This window comes from Ursus americanus, chromosome 8 (assembly GCF_024610735.1).
Source record: "Ursus americanus isolate L20-20 chromosome 8, mUrsAme1.1.p, whole genome shotgun sequence".
Lineage (NCBI taxonomy): Eukaryota > Metazoa > Chordata > Mammalia > Carnivora > Ursidae > Ursus > Ursus americanus.
In genome coordinates, this window is record NC_142134.1 from 53,853,253 (window position 1) to 53,874,310 (window position 21,058).

Genomic DNA, 21,058 nt, shown 5'->3' on the forward strand with positions numbered 1-21,058 from the left:
AAGATGATGTGTTTTTACTTAACGCGTGTAGTTGTTTTTCTCACGAGCGCTCAGGGGACCCCCTTCTGGCACAGTCTTGACCACCACGGTAACAGTATCATTGGACAAAACTCATCTCGACTCAGTTTGCTGGGCTCACCTACTGACTTTGGTTCAAGCTGCATAGGAAGCTCAGCATCGCCCATCTTTAGTGGGGTATCTGCTTAGAAAAATGAGAGATGCCCTTGGCATTAGCACATGATCGCTTTGATTTTTCTGGCCACATTACCAGAAGGACTGGCCAAAGAACATGTATAAAATCAATGGGAGGTCTAAGAGAAGAGGAGGAAGACACCTGAAAATCTAGTATGTAGAAGACAGTCTAGTGTTGCAATTATGGGAATGGGCTCTGGAGTCAAAATCTGGATTGGCCTGTTCAAAGCTGGGTGATCTCCAGTGAGCCCGTTAACTTCTCAGTTTGCCAGCCATCAGATGGGGAACACGGTAACATGTAATCTCTCAGGGTTCCTATTAAGACCACGTGATTTAGGGGACGCCTGGGTGGCTCAGTCAGTTAAGCATCTGCCTTCGGCTCAGGTCATGATCCCAGGGTCCTGGGAGCGAGCCCCATGTTGGGCTCCCTGCTCTGTGGGGAGTCTGCTTCTCCCTCTCCCTCTGCCTTTTGATCCCCCTGCTCGTGCTCTCTGTCAAATAAATAAATAAAATCTTAAAGAAAAAAAAACATACAAGCAGATGACTCGTGTTAACACGATTAAAATGCGTCACCCGTTGTTACATAAGGAGCCCCTTAGTAATCTTGGGAAGACTAAGAAAGGCTTGTGGGCAAAGGGGAGCAGATAATGGTGCTGGTGGAGTTCTGAACCACATTCCAGGGGGAATGCAACATGAATGCAGGAATGCTGCCTCTTACACTGTCTCTCTTAGACCCACCCTCTTCTCTCCATGTGCACTGCCCTGCCCTGCCCACAACATTATCCACCCGAGACATTGGCCATACAGAAGTCACGTGATCTTTTTAGGACACAAATCTGAATCATATCACTCTCCCTGCCTATAAAGCTTTTCAAAGGTGCCCAATGCCCTCAGGATATTTAATAACACATAATAATGATGATGATGATAAAAATATCAAACTTACACAGAGCTTCCCAGGTACCTGGGAATCTACTTGCTTTATGGGTCTAATTGATCCCCATTATTTGTGGATTCCATATTTGCTTTAACTCATCTAACTTGCTAAAATTTATCTGCAATCCCCAAATGAGTACTCACTGTGCTTTTCAGCCACTTGTGGACACGGGCTGAGTGGCAATACGTTTGAGTTGTCTGATGGGCATGTTTCTAGCTAAGCTCAAACAAGGCGATGTTCCGCCACCTTGTTTCAGTTCCTCATATTGTAAATCTTTCAGTGTGAAGACTTAGTTGGGTCATGCTCGTTTCACATGCTCTAGAATTGTATACCGAAACAACACAAGTAAAAAGGAAATAACGACATTCTACTCAAACCCGAATGAAGCCAGAAAGAAACAGACTTTAGGGATTGCTTGGTTTACTGGCTTTAATGTTTCTGGTAATAAAAACTGTAGTGAAAGACTGAGTAGTGGAAAATTTAATGGAAAACGTAAAGAAGAGACCTTTTTCCCAAAGCATGAAGAAGAAAAGAAAATAGCTTACCTGTTGTGGAGATTGTCCATTAGGTTTCTCTCCAAGTTTAACTTCTCTTCCTGCAACAACAAAAAAAGTTGCAAATTGAGTCTGCAAGTTGCCTCCTGTTCCCAGCCAAGCCACACCTTGAAAGTGACAGCAGACAGCGTGTCCCGAGGGGGGGCTAGGCAGCGCTGTGGGGGAATGGAGTTCCTGGCTCAGGAACACAGAGTCTTGAAACCCACCAGGCCTGGGTCTGCAGCCCAGCTGCTGACTATCAGCAATCAATTAACAATCCAGCCAAATTTTAGTGTTTTCTTCTATAAAATAATGTTGTAGTGAAATTTAAATGGCTCAACACGTAAGCAGTCTATCACATGCTGGGCATGCTGTAATTGTTCAATAACAGAAAACTACAGTTGTTATTTAATAAACATCACATGACCATACGCCTCTTCTCTGATGGGTGAAGTTTCAAGTAAACAGAAAAATAATTCAAGGAATCTGCTTCCAGGAGATATATCAAACAGTCCAAATTTCAATGAATACATGTACAATATTTTAATAAAATTCATAATTTAGAAAATAGTTTTGCCTAGTAAAACTAATGATATGTGAGATTTGAGAAAGTAAAGCTAATGTTCAGATTTTTACCAACTTTTCTGTGATTATTAGAATAATTCACTTATATATGGACACAACTTTTTCAAAGAAATGCTCTTAGTCCATTCCCAAGTAAATCACTTCTTGAGATCATGAATTCTGCCTCAAATTTGTCATATAATATCAGAATGTTTATATCCTTTTGGTAATTCATTTTCATTTTCTTGTCAGCAATGTGTTTTCACTCAGTATTATTTCTTATTGCTTAATAATTTGTTAAAATCGAATACATTGCCCAAATGTCACATGATTCTATTATTATTATTGTTTTTCAGATTTTATTTATTTTTTTGAGAGAGGAAGAACACGAGCAGGGGGACGGGCAGAGGAAGAAGCAAACTCCCCACTGAGCAGGGAGCCCCAATGCGGGGCTCAAACCCAGTACCCTGGGATCATGACCTGAGCCGAAGGCAGACACTTAACTGACTGAGCCACCCAGGCACCCCATGCTTCTATTATTCTTAATTTTTTACCACAGTGTTCCTAATTCAACTCAAATATTACTTGGTAAGGAAGACACGAGAAAGGCAAGCCCTTGGGGAGCTAGCCATCTGGTTGTGGAGGGCAAGGAGATATCAGGAGTTTACAAATCACTAAAATATTATGCAGGGTACAAATTATGCCATCAGAGGCACACACACTAAAGGGCTAGGGGGTTGTACAACTGGGGCCAGCAGCACCTGAAGCAGGCATTCACTGGAATTTGAGAGAAACCATGGTAGATGGAAACATAATGATGGTGAGATGTGGTGGGAGGGCCTTGCAGGTAGAGAGAACAGGACAAAGAGGAGATGGGAAAGGATGGAGTCTTATTTAGTGAACAAATAACTGAATTCCTACTGTGTGCCAGGCACCAGGAAACTGCAGTGAATGGGACACTGTGTTGTCCCCTTATAAAATCATAGCCCTATACGCAAAAGAGGGAATATTCTGGATTGCTTGGTGTTTAAAGAACGTGGAACTTGCCATGTGGTTGGTGGACTTGCCAAGTGTCAAGTGCATCGTAGGAAACCAGCTGGATGTGGCAGTTTGGAGTTTCAGGTGAGAACCTATGAAGAGTGGGGAATGAACCTTGAAGACGGAGCATTTAGACTGGGATCCACAGAATGAGATGGAGCCAGCCACGCATAACAGCTCTCAACAAGCCATCCTCTTGTTCAGAGGCCTGCAGTGGTTCTGCATTGCCTACCCAGTCTTTAATGACCTCAGCTAGGCACCCAGGGCCTTCCACAATATGGCACCAGTGGCTCTGCTGGATTATTTCTGCAACTTCCCCAGCTACTCCTACTTCCAGACCATCTGGATTTTTTGCTCTTTCTAAACTTGCTTATATTTTCCTGTTTCTATGCCTTTGCACATATTATTTCTCCCAGTTGGTATGCCTCTCTGCCCATTAATAATCTGCAAAATTCTGACCCTTCACACCTCATTGCAGGTACCATCTCCTCCATAAAGGTTTATTTTAAAAATCCCCATTAAAGGTAATTACTTCATTCTTTTCATCTCTATAGAATGTTTAACTTCTTGGATGGCTCTGATCACTATTTGCCCTGGATTATAGTGATTCACTTATGCAACGTTCCCTCCATTAGACTGTAAACTTGTAATAGGGAGGGGTCATGCCTTTGTCATTGTTTAGCCACATGTGGCATCCTCTGACACAGTGACTTGCACATAGATGGTACATGGCATATCTTTTAACAGTGCGAGTTATAAGTATCATTGAAAACTTTAAGACGCTTAATGCCAATGTATTATTAAACAGTGTACATATTTAATCAAATCTAAGACGTACATGTATTCATTTGCTTTTTAACACTTTTTTAAAAAAGATTTATTTATTTATTTGAGAGAGTGTGAGAACAGGGGGAGGGGCAGAGAGGGAGGGAGAAGCAGACTCCCCGCTGAGCAGGGAGCCCGACGTGGGGCTCCATCCCAGGACCCTGAGATCATGACCTGAGCTGAAATCAAGAGCTGTCTGTTTGGCCCACTGAGCCACCCTGATACCCTGCCTTTTAACACTTCTAAAACTGAAATGCATCTTACAATCACTGGTACATTATGGTTAAATTGGTGGCATTATTTTCTATTTTTGTGGTATATAAAATAATAGTACATATTATAATCTATGACATCTAATATTCAATGAAATATGGTATTTTAATTATTGTTTGTTATCTCGGGAATATAGTACGCATACACTTTACCAATAATATCCTATGTTAAATGAGTGTCAGCCTTAGACTCAATTATATGAATATTTTATGAGTATAAGACATGGTCCATTTACCCAAGAACCTTCTAAGATGAAAACTGAGAATATCCAGAGATGGAGTAAAAATTTTATCACCTCTAAGCACTTATATCTATCAAAACAAAAACAACAACCATAAATAAGACACTTCAAAGAAATTCTGTTTTTCCCCCAGAATGAGTTTTTGAAATAAATTCTTTCAAAAGAAAATATTTTGGGACACCTGCCTTGCTGGTGCCATAGGTACGTGACTAATTTATTTGCTGGGCAAGATAGCATTGACATTACACTGGGCTGTACATGGTGAGGACCCAGTGATTAGTAAAGCTACTCAGTTCTACGTATCATGGGAGTTTAGGAGAAGCAGCAATCCCAGTGTAGTTGAGATGCCAGGAAATGCTTTATGGAAAAATAGGGACATGAGAGGTGGTAGAAATTAGAAAGGACAGTTTTAATAAAAACAAAAGGGTAGGAAAGAATATGACTTGTACAAAGACAATGGAAAGGCCCATGCTGTGGGTTTGGGGATGGAAATGGCATATGTGATGAGGTTACTGGTGCCCTTGAAAGTAGGCACAGAAGGCCAAATGTGACATGATTGGGGATGGGAGTAGGTTCTCGAGCAGCAAATGGCAGGATGGTAGCAATATATTAGAAAGCCTCACCAGCTAGCAGCAAATGGGGAAAATTACAAGAGTTATGTACGGAGAGACTTGCTAAGAATTGATCCTTTGAATTAAGTGACGAGAGGAAAAGAGCCTGGTGTGGTGGTGTCAAAGAGAAATCCAAAGCAAAGAGCAAATTTGGAAAACTATTTTTTCAAGGTTTCCTTGGTTTTTGAGTTAGGCATTGATTTCTACTGGCCCTGGTTTCTCTTAGCAATTTGGTTTATACACTTACTATATATAGTGTCTTGGGAAAGTTATGTTGCCTCACTATCCGTTTTGTTATGTGTAAAATAACAATTATGATAGTACCTTTTTCAGAGAGTAGTTAGGGTTAAGTGAAAGAACATAGTAGAATATAGGGGCGCCTGGGTGGCTCAGTCAGTTGAACATCTGCCTTCCACTCAGGTCATAATCCCAGGTCCTGGGATAGAGCCCCGCATCATGCTCCCTGCTCAGCGGGGAGCCTGCTTCTCCTTCTGCCTCTGCCTGCCCCTCCCCCTGCTTGTGCACGCACATGCTCTCTCTCTCAAATAAATCTTTTTTTTAAAAAAAGAACATAGTAGAGTATGGAGTACAGTGTTGCACAAACTGTAATCTTAACGTTAGCTATGATTTTTCATTCATTGTCATTGTCACCATCACCATCATCATCATCACCATCACCATCATTATCATCATCATCATCACCACCATCATCATCACCACCATCATCACCATCACCATCATCACCATCATCATCACCACCATCATCATCATAGCCACCATCATCACCCTCATCACCATCACCACCATCATCATCATCACCATCATCACCATCATCACCATCACCATCACCATCATCATCACCACCATCATCATCATAGCCACCATCATCACCATCACCCTCATCACCATCACCACCATCATCATCATCACCATCACCATCACCACCATCATCACCATCACCATCACCATCACCATCACCACCATCATCATCATAGCCACCATCATCACCATCACCATCATCACCATCATCAACACCATCATCACCATCGTCACCATCACCATCATCACCACCATCATCATCACCATCATCATCATCACCATCATCATCACCACCATCACCATCATCACCATTATCATCATCTACCAGTCAGTTTCTGTTTTTCTCCCTGCCACTCACTGGAAGCTCCTTGAGTCCAATGATCACATTGTCTTTGTTTTTTCAAAAAGGAATACAAAGTGGGACTTCCACAGATATGTACTGAGTTTTATGGAAAAAAAAAAAAAGCCAGATCTCCATGATCTGGATTTGTGTGACAAAAGGATTTGTGTAACAAAAGAAGGAATTAGTGAAATTATTCCTATGCTTGGAGGCCGACAAATGGGAGGAATGGTGGTTCCACAAATAGGGCAGGTGGAAAGAGAAGCACCTGCAGTATTTGAGAGAGCCCGAGTTCACCATTTAGCTGACTGAGTTGAAGTGATGGGTGGGGAGATGGTAAGAGAAAGGTGCAGGCAGGACAAGCACAGCCAGCCACCTCCCGTGACAAAACAAGAAGAGGCTACATATGCTCCCAGGGAGCGCAACAGTCAATAAAAACAGAAAGCCCACGGATGTGACGTCAGCAGTGTGGAAATCAGCAGTGTGCGAAGCCAGGAACCAGCCCAATTTAGTAGAATCCTTAAAGGCTTTGGATAGTAGGGACGAAGAGGGGAGGGCGAGAATCAGAATGATTTGGAAGGTGTGTAAGAAGTAGTTAGGTTCCTAAATCTCTTTCTGCCTGCCCAGCTCTTGGGGTGGTTTCCACTCTCTCTCATCCGAAGAATGTAAGTTTAGTGTCTGGAAAGGGTAGAGCAGGGTTTCTGGACTAGGAACATAGTAGAGAACACACAGCAGCGGGCACGGGTGCTGAATCCAAAACTGGGGCTTAAGTGAACGTGTGCACATGCAGCACAGAGAGCCTCAGCCTGCTACCCTGCTCGGCTCCGGGAATGCTGGCACTCACCGTCTAGCTGTCCTCCAGACATCTGAGGAAAGTCTCTAACAGGAAAGACAGACTGAAAGCACCCAACCTGCCAATGAACCAACAAAAAAGCACTTAAAACTAGAAGTAGGGAGAAGAAAACCAAATTGGAAGTTAAAACAAGACAACAGGGGCGCCTGGGTGGCCCAGTTGGTTAAGTGTTTGACTCTCGATTTTGGCTCAGGTCATGATCTCAGGGTGGTGAGATCGAGCCCCTTGATGTTGGGTTCCGCACTCAGCAGGGAGTCTGCTTGAGATTCTCTCTCTCTCCCTCTCTCTCTGTCCCTCTCACCCACCCCAGACTCTCTCTTTCTCTCTTTCAAATAAATAAATAAATCTTAAAAAAAAAAAGATGAATATTTCGATAGAGAATCTGGAAGAAAAAGATGAGGAAATCTCATATAAAGTAGCAAAACAGATAAAGTTATAGAAAATCAAATAGAAAAGACAAAAGAAAATTAGAGGACCAGTTCAGGAGGTCCAACATCCAAGTAACAGTAGCTCCAAAAAGAAAGAACAAATAAAAGGAGGGAGGGAATTCATCAACAAAGTAATTTGAGAAAACGTCACATAATTGAAGGACACGAGTTTCTAGATGACAGCACTCACCAAGCGCCCAACACAATCAAAACCAGACTCAACATCAAGCCACACCGTTGTGATATTTCAGAACTGGGATCCTATATAGGCTTCTAGAAAGAGAAAACCAGATCATATCTAAAGAGTTGGGGATCAGAATGGTTTTAGACTCCTTAAAAACACACACACACACACACACACACACACACACACACACACACACCATTCTAAACCAGGCCAAACGACCAATTAAATGAGAGGGTAGGATAAAGACATTTTCAGATATGAAAGGTCTCAAAAAATGTACCATTCACACTCCTTCCCCTTCTGGGAATGAAGCTATTAGAAAATGTAACAAATGAAGTAGTAAACTAAGAGGGGAGGCAAGGGATATAGGAAAGAGGACATTAAGCACAGGAGAAGGACAAATGTGTCCCCCAGGACAATGGTGGCCGAGATCCCAGAATGCCAGCAGTGGACACAGACACAAGGACAGCTTGTTCAGACTGGACAAGGCAAGAAGGCTCCAGGCAGTTTTAAGAGAGGAAATCGATAGAATCACTTTGGGTTCCGGAACCCAAGGAACAGATACATACAGTAAGAAAAGAATTCGGGGGTTGAATCAGTGAAGTATGCAAAATACTGAAAAAATGAGCCATTTATGACTCCAGAGAAAAAGCTATGTGGGAAGGGAACGGTAATTCTATACCTGGACTGGCTGTGAACAGCATTTACAGAGTTCTAGTAGATACTAGAGATTCACCAAACTAAAACTGGAGGAGGTACACAGTGGGGATTGGGAACATTTCTTAGGTGCCGTGGGGCAGGGGATGGAAGCTAAATCCACTTCCATAATGGAAGATAATGTCTAAAACAGAAAAGAAAACCAAGACATGGTAATAGAAGCATTCATTTAGAGAAACAGAGGCAAATACCCCAAATAATCAGCTAAAAAAGTGATTTTTCCAAAAAAAAAAAAAAAAAAAGAGGGTTTTCCTTGGAGGAAAGAAAAATGTGGTCACAAGTGAGCAGTCTGGGCTTCATTTGAAGATGTGGGAATCAAACTAGTCATAAGAGCAAAATCTCAAGAAAGGGTAAGCTGATAGCAAGAAGTAACAACGATGCTTTTGAGAAAGTGGAGTCAGATCCATGTACTTAACCTACATTAATTATTCAACATCCAGCACTGTGGGCCAGGCCATGTGCTAGCAGATGATCACAGCAGATGGGATAAGACATAAAGCTTCTAACCTAGTCAGGTGGGCAAAACACTAATAATCATGACCCAGTGATATGACAGAACTTACAGGCAAAGTATTATGAAAATGTGGGGACCAGCCATTCAGAATATTCTGGAGCTTTGTGTACAATATGGTAACTACTGGCCCCCTGTGGCTAAATTACTTAAAATTAAATACATTAAAAGTTCAACTCCTCGGTTACACCAGCCAGCCATGTTTTAAGTGCTCAAAAGCTACCATATTGGGCAATGTAGACATAAAACGTGTTCCCCATGGCAGAAAGTTCTATTGGATGGTGCTGATCCAGAGGTTCTTAAATGGTGATTTTTACAGTGTTTTCAAGTACACGAAACCCCTGAAGGGAATCACATTCCATGGGTCTATTAGTAAATAAAGCTTTGCAGAGCTTGATGTTTAACCAACTAAGTTACCTGAACATGGAAAGGAATTTTTACTCTGTTAGAAATTTAGTTTTCAACTGGAGCCACCCAGGGAGCTAGTAAAGGACATTTCTTACGTCCCCTGATCCTATTTGACCACGCACGGATGTTGGGAGCAAATGCTGCTGGTGACCAGACTCTGTGAGTCTTTGGGAAAACACTTCTGCATAGTGGAAGGAGGAAAAAGTTCTGGAGAATGCAGAAACTCCCGAGTTTGAATTTTGGCACCACTACTTGTTAGCTCTGTGGCCTCAAGCAAGTCTCTCAACCTCTCTGGGCCTTTGTTTTTTTTAGATGCGAGGAGCAGCGTAGAGAAAGTGTGGGTCGTGGATTGGGATACACAAGCGGCAGAAGCACAAAGATGGCAGTCGCCATTCTTCTCATTGTTCTTAATCTCCAAAAGGCGATAGGTAGGCTGCTGAAGAGGCTGCCCCCCCCGCCCCCCCCGCACTGGAGGAGAGGGCTGGCTCTTTCATCGCATCACTACCCTGTTTTCTGGCTTTTGTTAAAGGATCTATCATTGATCAGGAATGGAAGTACCTATAACAGGAAGGGGAATTTCTGTTCAAGGGGGGCAAAGAGAAGAAGGGGGAAGGGCACTGACACTTATCGAAAGCTCAGGACATGCCAGACCCAGTGGTCTGGAGAAGGGGAAGGATGTGAGGGAGGTAGAGGGGAAGGCTTGTGGGTGCTGGACAGACAGCATGGTGGGACATATGGATGCAGGTCTGTGGGGAGGGACTGAATGCCACGCTAAGGGCCCCCCTTGATGAGACCTGCAGTTCATAGTAACAGGCGGGGGCAGCGTGTTGGGCTCGAGGGTGGACCCAGAGCAGAGGTGGCTGAGGTGAGCTGAGCCAGGCTGTCTCTTAGCCGCAGACGGTCTTCGCTCAGAGCTTATACTACGTGGTGGACAGTCCGTCCCTCCTATCTTCTCTAACTTCCATGAGGAGAAAACCAAAGTTTCTTTCCAAGTGGAGTTAAACTCTAAATATGATAAGCCTGAGTTGGCACCAACACTGGTTGCAAGAATTAACTTTTCCTGGTAATTTGTAAGTGCATTCAGGCCTGTTTTCGGGGTTTCTTTTAAGGGTTTTCCCCACCCCCACCCCCAGGCAGGGCCAATATCTGAATAGAAAGAAAAGATCTCCAGCTGGGCTCCTTTCTTCGAACAAGCTTTGCAAGCTTTGCAACATCTTCCTTGGATGCAATTCAGCTGGGGGCCTTCCCTGTGTTCCAGAGGAATTTTCTGCGTCCTCACACAGGGGCCCTTTGTTGTCTGAGGTTATGAGAAGTTAACCAGGACTTCACACAAGGAAATATCTTTTTCTTGTGCGAAGCACTGATCAAAGAGGAATGCCATTTAAACCAAAAAAAACCAAAACCAAAACCAAAACAAAACAGAAAAACAAAAAGAAAACAGAAACAAATAACCAAAAAACCCCTCCCCCCAAAAAAAACCAAAAAAGAAAAACCACCCCACACCAAAACCATGATTTATATCTAGAATCTCTACAGAAAAAAGAGAGATCCGAGTTACCTCAGGAAAGCGCAATCATCTACAGTATAGAGTGTAAAATTAACTCATCTATTGACGGATTTTAAAGCTTAGTCCTTGGTACAAATTCTAAGTACTATTAAGTATCAAAACTTTTTTTCTTTTGCATCTGTTCTGCTCACAAATATCTCCAATCTTTTCCAAATGCTTAAAGAAGTTTTTCATTAAAAAATGATATGTAGGGGCGCCTGGGTGGCTCAGTCATTAAGCGTCTGCCTTCGGCTCAGGGCGTGATCCTGGCATTCTAGGATCTAGCCCCGCATCCGGCTCCTCTGTTGGAAGCCTGTTTCTTCCTCTCCCACTCCCCCTGCTTGTGTTCCCTCTCTCGCTGGCTGTCTCTATCTCCGTCAAATAAATAAATAAAATCTTTAAAAAAAAATAAAAAATAAAAGATACATAGTTCGTATGTACACATATTCATATAATGCACATATATAAAAATAGATATGATATACAGACATAAAAGCACAAAATTTGGGAAAAGAGTGCAAAAAATGTCAGCAATTATCATAGCAACCTAACCCTGTGTTATGTGTTCACTTTCTCCCCCAGGATTTTAGTTTATGTCCATCTACATACTGATTTTACACAATATATAAATAACTTCACGCCCTGTTTTTCACTGAACATTTTGTTTCTAGCCTTTCCCATGACAACACATAAGGTCCATAATGATTGTTTTAAACAGTGTGAATCCTTCGGAGAGTGACCCTCAGCCAGTTACTTAACCGTTCTTCTCCAACACTTAACATTTCTGGAACTTCCCATTTGTGGTCAAGTCACCCTCCTTGCAGTTTCCAAGTTTAAAATAAACATGATGTAATTATAATGTGTGAGATGATTTTGATTTTCTTTGCCTTTCGTTTTTAAAATTTTCTTCTGATGTGAAGCAAAGATGACCCCATAGGACCCAGCTGTGAGAGGCCAGCCAGGAAACTGTATCTCCATTGTGAACCAGGAAACGCTGGCTCCACAAGGCATCACTACTATTCAGACTCACAAGTCCAGGAAAAGAGCAAGAAAACTCAGCCCAGCACAGACGGGTCCCAGGCAGGAATCCTCCTTCCCCAACAGCACTGCACACAACAGACCCCAGGGAATCAGATCAGAGTCTAACTTCTACTAACTGAATCTCTTCTCTCTTTCTCTGCACACAAGCTCTTCCGGAGGAGGGAGGAAGGTAGGGCTCTCTTAGCAGCAGGGGCCCCACCATGGCTCACAGTCATCCTGTAAATCTGTAGGCAGGTGCTCTGATGCCCTTTGGAGATGATGTTTGCTATTTGTAGAGTCCTATTCTGTCTCAATTTTCTCACATTTGTGGCATAAAAACTTGTCTCAGATGTGCAAACTGTCTCACACATGTTCATTTACCAGGGGCAGGTGAGGGGAGCAGGGGAGCAGGGGAGGACGGGAGGGAGGCAGAGCCTGGGGCCAGGTCACCCCAGCCTAGAGCTGTCAGTTCCTGCGTCAATGGGAGCTCGGGGGCAGTGGTCGCCACAACACTCTTCCCTGGGCCCTGGCAGGCAGTGTTTGAAATCAATGGATTTTCAAAACCCAAATGTGGGGCTCTGGATGGATCAGATGCATGAAAGTGCGTGTGTGCGTGTGTGCGCGCGCATGCAAGGTAATGATGCTACCTGACGCTTGAGCATCCATTACGTGTTTGATACGATACACCCACTACCTCGTTTTCTTCCAGCAGCTCTGACACAGGCATTACTAGCTCCATTTTATGAACAGCAAACTTAACTCACTCACATAAGGTTTCACAACCAGCACATGGTGAGGCAAGGATTCAGAGGTTAAGTTTTTTTCATTGACACCATGGAGTCTTTCACATGACGGGATGGATGCAACCAAGCCTTGCACTGTGGGCGCAGGCAGGGAATATGGGATACAGGAGGCCAATTTCCTTGGGCTTCCCATTCATGAGGGGCCTCAGATGTAGACTCTTGACAAGTGTCTCCAAGTCCATGCCCAGATCTGTACTGACAGGATTGAAAGAAGACAATACTCATCACGCAGCTTTGAACTTCAGTCTCCTTTTTCCATAACAGATCTCCTGGAGCTCCCCACGAACGAATATTTTATCTTAAGAATGGGAAAATTCTATCACCTTGATGCATGTGTGCAATACCGCACATTAGCACATGCAAGCATTTAAAACATTAATTTTTGTAATCCTGTTTTGTCACTATTTTACTACTTTAATATATTGAGAGCTTCCGAAAAAACCAAAAAAGTAATCCAGGACTCTTTCAATGTCTGAGAGACCCCGATCTGATCCTATAATTCTACAAAAGCCAGGTTGTATGTCCACCATTAAGTGTAATGGAAAAGTAAATATTAGGGACAGATTTCTGAGCAATTACTTTAAGGGAAATTCTTGGGGGTGGGGGTCACCTCTCACCTCTTGTAGAGACTCCACTACTTGTGATTCCTTAAGTATCTGTATTTTAAGAACCTTAAGAGCTGGTATCTTATGGATGACACACTTTAAATGGGCACAGGTAAGCAATCAATCCCCAGTAGCTATTATTACGATGTGACTGGTCCTCCAGCTTCTGGGCCTCTTCTTTCTCCTGTAGGCAGGCAAGAACCCGCTGCCCAGAGTCCATCACCCTCTGCCCCAAAGCTGGCCTGTCACACCATGAGTCACTGAGAATACAGGCTTTCATAGGAGGAACTTGAACATGTCAGTGAAGTTGTCCCTTAAACTTCTTTCATTCTAAATGGAGATTTGTAAAGGATTTTGACACTCTGGTTAAGCTATTAGTTTTAGCAGAGAGAGAGAGAGAGAGAGGGAACAAACAAATGGCTAGGAAGTGGCTCTGGATAAAGATTAACGTTAAAATCACAGCATTTGTGGGGTGAGAAGTCCCCGAGAAAATACTAATCTAACCCACACGTATTACAGATTGGGAACTGAAGCCTGGAGAAGCTAAGTTTTGCTAAACCATGCTGCTGTCCTTGTAGAGATCTGGAGCAGGGATTAGGCCACCTTTTGCTGGTAAACTAAATTTTACTGGACTCCAGCTATGCCCGTTCACTTACGAGTTGTCTAGGGCCGTCTTGTGCTACACAGAAGAAAGCTGATGTTTGCAACAGACGTTGTTTGACCTGCAAAGCCCTACATATTTACTATCTGGCCCTCCCCAGAAAAAGCGCTGACTCCAGCCCCACAGGATAAACAGAGTCCGTGAGGCGGAACCAAAGGATGCCAGCAACCATGTGAGTGAACTTGGAAGTGGATCTTTGGAGGCCTGCCAACAGGCACCTGCGTGAGCCTGGAAGCGGATTCCCCAGCTCCAGTCCGGCCCGGAGATGACCACAGCCCTGTCCGGCAGCTTGCTACAACCTCATGACAAACCTTGAGCCAGAGACGCCCGCTTAGGCAATGCCTGGGTTCCCGACCCGACCCGCAGAGACTGTAAGATAACAAATGTTTCTTGTTTTGAAGTGCTAATTTTGGGGTGATTTGTTACCTAGCAATAGATAACTAATACATCTTTTTGGTTGGGCTCACCCTTTCAAGGTGAGTGAAATTCTTTCTCCAAGGTCAAAGTCTCATTGTGATCTGCGGTGTGGGGACTTTTGGACCCTTTGTCCCCAACTCTCAGTGAGACCACATCAATGCATCGTGCCAACTGCTCACTCCAAGTCTATCCCATAGCCATGCGGTCAGTTATGCCGCTGTCTGTCTGTCTGGCTGGTGCTATGTTACTCAGTTTTGTCATCACAGAATCCGATTTAGTGCCTAGTAATTATAATAGAATAATATTTATTGAGTGCTTACTATCTGTCAAGCACTTTATGTACCTTATCTCTTTTTACCCTTATAATAATCCTAGGAGGTAATACTATTTTAAAGCCCATTTAATAATAAGGGAAAAAGTGGAAGTTAAAGAGGTTAAGGAACTTGCCTTATACTACCTGGCCAGCAAGTGACAGTGCCAGGACTCGAGCTTTGACAGATCCTGAAGCTGCCACACTCTATAGCCTGGAACCCAGAGTTCCAGGATATGTTGCACCGCCATGTTTAACTGTGGACATGGCTAAGTCACTCATGGAGAGGAAACCAATTTCCTCACCTATAAAGCGGTGACAACGACGACGATGATGATGATACCCCTTTCCTATTTCTCAGGACTGTTGTGAGGAAAAGCACCTGTCCTAAAATAGTGATTTTTAGCTCACGGTAAATGTGGAATCAAAAACAGTGATTTACTGACCTTTGGACCAAACACCCCTTAACTGTGGCAGACCTGAGAGAAGATTAGGAAAACAAGCAGAGGTGGACAGAGGTGAGAGGGTATTTAAGGGAAGAGCCTGAGGGAAGGGGAAAGGGACACCGAAATCCATTTCCTGTCCCTTTTCCACTTCCTGTTCTTGCCTGTTCTGCTCTTGGCATCTCTGTGGCTCCCCACCCCATGTGCAGAAATCCCCTAAACAACGGTGGCTACCCAGGTCAATGAGAAGAAATCCTCAATTACTTAAAAAACAGCTCAGATTTTTACACTGTGGGAGTTGGGTTTTTTGGTTTTGTTTTTTAAAGATTTTATTTATTTATTTGTCAGAGAGAGAGCGAGAGAGTGAGCACACAAGCAGGGGGAGCGCTGAGCGGAGACCCCCCCCCATGCAGGACTCGATCCCAGGACCCCTGCACCGTGACCTGAGCCAAAGGCGACACCGAACCGTCTGAGCCACCCGACGTCCCGTCCACTGTGGGAGTTTTTACTAAGACTACATATGAGCTCTCTCTTCCCTGCAAAGTCCTCTTTGTATTACCTGACTGACTTTGACTTCTCACTCCAGCTCGGCCTCTTCCAGAAAGGAAAGCATCCTGGATCCCTCCAGGCTGGATTAGAGGCTCTGGTTTTTAACTCTCACTGCAGGCTCTGTACCACTGACACAAGACTGGATTTTTCACAGCTGAATCCTTGGTCTGTGGAAGAGTGCCTGACATACAACAGGCATTCGATTGATTTTAGATGAATAAAGGAACGGGTTTTCACCGGCTTCTCGGCTGTTCTATGCTAGAATGTAAATTCCATAAGGTAGTAGGTACTCAATTTGTTAAATGACTGAACCTAAAAATCTGGCCTCATCCTATTAGATTCAGGACAGTATGGTCAGATGAAAGAAAGCAGAGTTCAGAGAAGGGCTTCAAGGTTACGAAGAGACACCTGACTCTGGTCAAGGTCTCAACTGTGGTCACACTACAACAGATGCCCAGGATCTTCCTGGACATGGGCTCTTGTGACTTAAATTCTTCATGATTTCATATCACCAGGGGGGTTCATTCATCCTCTAGGACAAGTGTCATCTATCTATTCTGAACAGGCTGCAGCCAATGACCTTGGATTTAAGTTGTATGTTTCTTGCAGCAGTGAGTTTCAAAAGTTAAAAAAAGAAAGATTGTTACTTCTGTATGGACTTCATCTTGCTTCCTTCAATGTCACCAAAACAAACAAACAAACAAACAAACATCCACATTGCTTCAACCAACAAAATCCCAAGAGACAAAAACTTTGTCAGGGTTTCTTCTCAGCATCATTTCTGATGAATTAGGTAAAACAGACATCCCAAGAAAATAAAGAACCTGATGTAGTCTTAATAAAACCAGAAAAAAAAATCCTGCCTAATAGTCACCAGGAAAATGTGCACTGTAAGTATTTCCCACCATTACTTGGCAACCCACCTACTTTTCTAAGGGAACCAAGAACTCTGCAGACGGGATCTGTCTCCATTAAGATGACCGTTCAAACCTAAGTCGTATTTACATTGCCCAGTTATTTTTATCCCTTCTACTTCAGCATTGCTAATCCTATACAAGAAATTTTCCACAAAATATTGGAAGGGTCCCTAGTTGTTGTTTTTTTATTTTTTCCTTCCTTTCCTCCTTTCTACCTACCGTCCTTCATTTTTTTTCATTAACAAAAATTAGATGTTCATAATAGTAAGGTGAAAAGGATGGTAATTCTCAAAATTTTGCATATTACAGTTTGCTCAAAGAAAATATGGTTTGGTCAAAGAAAATTCACTTATTTATAAGCTAAAATCGACAGAACAGTCCCATCTTCTAGACCATGGAATGTCAGGCAGAAACCCAGTTTGTGGAAATGGTCCAAAACCAATTAAAGTAGATTTAAGTAAATGAGAATATAAAAATATGCATGACAATCCACAGATTTCTGGAGTATTTCTAGAAAGTGGTACAGGGTAGAAGTACAACAAAACCAGAAACTGATAAGCTCTTAACCTACTTTTAATTCACTCAACGATGTCAATGTGAGACCAGTTTCAATTCTTGGTTTTTCCATCCTTACTGTTTCCTTAGTGTGGTACACTAACATGCAATGTCTACTAGCTTATGGTCTTCGGGGGTAAAAATCCTACTGCTTCAGCCAGAGATAGCTGGGAATGGGTCCTATCATCTTCATTAGCAAGAAAAGGTACATGTACCCTCAGTGACAAAATGCACCCCATTTCAGGAGACACTTATCTGTGACCTGGTTTGCGGTAGTTTAAAGAATTCCTGACATTCTTCTCTTTTGCGGGTAGATAGATGCAGAAAATTCAATACCAGAAGGAGTCGGTGTGCTTGTTAGCTTCTCTTTTTTAACAGCAGTATAAAAAGCTGTGTAACTATTTCAATCATGTCCAAAAGGGTGTCAGTGCTCCGGGGGGAGGCATGAATTTTGCTCTGCGGTTCTGGGAGGTGTTCTGGCAGGTGCCAAGTGTGCAGACCAGTGATGCCCCACAGGCAGTGGGATGCTCGCAAGTATTCGAGAACCGGTTCTATAGTACTTTCTATTATAACTTCTTTGTAGGCAATTGGTTTTCGCAGAATGCTTTAAGGGAGTTTTGCCAGACTCTTCTATCAGTAGTTAACCTATGGTTACAACCGACGAGTATAGTTCTCATATGAATGTTAGTTGACAGAATTATTTAAGTTGACCAGTTAGACAAAAATGAAACATGGAACACATGTGTGGGAATGTCACTTGTTTGTTAATGACACGAGCAAATTCTTTTTCTGAATCAGATAGGTTTTGAATATCGGACGAAAAATGTCTTCAGGATTTTTTGTGTTATTCCCATGTAACAGCTACAGACTCAGTGAAGTTCCACACTTCGTTTGAGTTAACCTTTTCTTTACCACATTCTTAAGTGTAGTCAAGCAACAAAACACTACGTTGAGCCCTGACTGACAGTATTTGCTAATCTCCGCGGTGTAGATACTCCTGTGGCTGATTTCAAGACACAATGTGAAGTCAGTGAACACAGAGCTGGAAAGCGATGTAAGCTGTACGCCATTTTACAGTATTTCTACCACACAGACCCAAGAGAAGTCTCAATTAATATCCTCCACAGCACAGAAAACAGTAAAATAATTTGGAAGTGATGAGCTTTGAGTCCTTGTTAATTTTGTCTTCAATATAAGTTAATTATACTTTAATACACCTTAATGTTTAATATCGTCTCACAAAATTTCTGAACTTCCCAAACTCGACAGCCAGCCCCAGCTGGCTCCAGCACAAGGTTTCGGGGTTCTGGGCCGGAAGGGCAAATGCATTTCTCAGACAATTTTCCCTCAGCCACACACCACTAACCTCCATTTAACAGTCACCCCAAGACCCAACTTCCCCTGCTGTGAGTTAATCAGTCTCAAGAGGTGGATGTCTGCTTAAGTTCCCAGCAGAATATTAACATTGAGTAAGAGAGGAAATGACTTCAAGAAAGTGATGTGCCTTTGAGACAGTACTCAGTTTCCCCACCCGTGGAATGGGGACAGCACAGTGCCTAGGGCTGCTATCAGGATTAGCGAGAGAATGCACCAAAACCCCTGAATAATGCCTCAAGGACAGCAGATGTGGGGTAACTACGCGCTGATCATTAAGACCAGAGCAGAATCACTATAAAAGATTCCTTTTCTGGACACACCTGGGTCCATCAGGCAAGCTGCTTCCTTCCCAACGGAGAAGCAATTTTCAAATGGGATTCAGGGAAAAGGGAGTTGGAGAACAAGACCAGTCATGGCCAGATTTCTTGAGTCTGTGGAAGATTGTCACCCAGCTCCCAAGAATCACCACTTCCTCCTCTTCTCTGGAAACACCGAAAAAAGTGAAGGCAAATTTGTCACCAGAGAGTTTCAGCAAGGACCCAAAGAACCCAAAGGGTAACTTTTTTATTTTTTTAAACATTTTATTTATTTGAGAGAGAGCGCGAGAGCCTAAGCCTGAGCAGGGGGAGGGGCAGAGGCAGAGGGAGAGGGAGAAGCAGACTCCCCACTGAGCCGGGAGCCCTATGTGGGGCTCCATCCCAGGACCCCCGCGATCATGACCTGAGCCGAAGGCAGACAAGGCAGGCGCTTAACCAACTGAGCCACCTAGGTGGCCCCAAAGGGTAACTTCTGACAGTCAATATTTTAGGTCAGAATCATGGGCTAGAAGTTAGGACGACTCACTTGTCTCCTGTGACATCAACAGAGACAGCAGTTCTTGGGGAGCGTCCTGTTTAGATAAAAGATAAAATCTTTTAAGGAGTTTTTGGCACTTTGAAAAATATGGTGCCCTAGACCATTCATCATGACTTTTGAGATTCCAGCCTTTTCAGATCCTTTCTTTACCTCTTTGGGTTTTTCCCCCCTTCACGCAGACATGTAAAAAGCCAATTGAAACAATACAAATATAAAAAGGCTTACGTTACATTTTAAATATACAGACTCGGGGTGAGAATACCTATCTTACCGGGTGGTTGTACTAATGAACTAAAGGATTTAGTGCGTGGAATGGATGTAGCACATTGGGGCGGGGGTGGGGTACACCAAAGGGCAACTGTTGGGTGTAGCAGACTGCACTCTTCCCTCCTTTCAAAATCAGTTTAAGGTTAACGGTGGGGGGTGTGTGGGGAGGGTTTGGGGGGGCAGGGCACAGACAAAACACATAGGAAGAGGCCAGCTTCCTCCAGTCTTCTACATGGTTGGGTAAGCAGGTTGAATTGGCTCCATTTTCCCCCCCCTCTCTAGAAGATGTTATTGTTTTCCAAGAATAAAAAGAACAGGGGCGCCTGAGTGGCACAGTCGTTAAGGGTCTGCCTTCGGCTCAGGGCGTGATCCCGGCGTTCTGGGATCGAGCCCCATATCAGGCTCCTCCGCTGGGAGCCTGCTTCTTCCTCTCCCACTCCCACTGCTTGTGTTCCCTCTCTCTCGCTGGCTGTCTCTCTCTCAAATAAATAAATAAATAAACTCTTTAAAAAAAAGAATAAAAAGAACAGGCCCACTTGGGATAGTTTTTAACCAGATCAAATCTCAAGGAAGTCAGAGATTCTAAAATCTCACTTGTCCTGTTATTTATGTACACTTATAAACCCTATTCTTTATTCTGGATTTCAGGGACAGGATTAATTGACAACTCACAGGCAATTTCGGCGAATACTAAGTGTTTCGAGCTCAGAAGGTATAATACAGCGACCAGAGTCAGCACTGCCTTCCGATATAAGATATTTATGGTATCAATAATACATCACCATATGGCTGGGGAGGAAATACATAGGAAGGGTACATATTGAGTCTCAAAGCTAGAAATATTAAAAAATAATTAAAAAGATGACTCTTTATAATAAATATATTTAGGTGGCACATTACTGAAGGCAGTTTGATAACAGGTTTCTGGGGAAATCAGAGAATGTAGCCTAGAAACATTGTAAGGTATACGGACTTCAGGTAACATATTGTTAAGTTCAGCATTAGTCAAACTCAGAGATTTCCATCTGAAGCTGCTAAATCGTCCCGTTTCATAAAAACTCAAGCTAGGTTCCTGGGTAGAAAACATTCTACGTGGAAAAAAAATTTCAAAATATGATAAACCAAATGTAAACCAAATATGATAAACCAAATATGTTAGAATTAAGATCTCAAACCATGAGCACTGAACCAGATTACCTACACCGAATTTTTGAAATTAATAATCCTAAAATGAGTGTGTGTACATGTGTGTGTAT

At 43.0% G+C, this 21,058-nt stretch overlaps 1 protein-coding gene and 1 long non-coding RNA gene across 6 annotated transcripts in view; one reads left to right on the top strand and one right to left on the bottom strand.

Moving 5' to 3' along the window:
• The window catches only part of PGCKA1 (PDCD10 and GCKIII kinases associated 1), an 83,831-nt gene that overhangs the window by 14,712 nt on the left and 48,061 nt on the right, over window positions 1–21,058 (bottom strand). For 3 of the 5 annotated variants that reach the window (XM_087864213.1, XM_045816341.2, XM_087864214.1), the window contains exon 2: window positions 1,675–1,724. The gene's annotated coding sequence lies outside the window, so the exon portion shown is untranslated. Of the gene's footprint in view, window positions 1–139; window positions 200–1,674; window positions 1,725–7,217; window positions 7,552–21,058 lie in introns of those variants that run through there. The other 2 variants (XM_087864215.1, XM_045816340.2) reach the window with 2 other exon arrangements.
• On the top strand, window positions 14,092–16,072 carry LOC148109592 (uncharacterized). The gene is made up of 2 exons (XR_015725527.1): window positions 14,092–14,483; window positions 15,631–16,072. It is a non-coding gene; the product is annotated as an uncharacterized LOC148109592 (long non-coding RNA).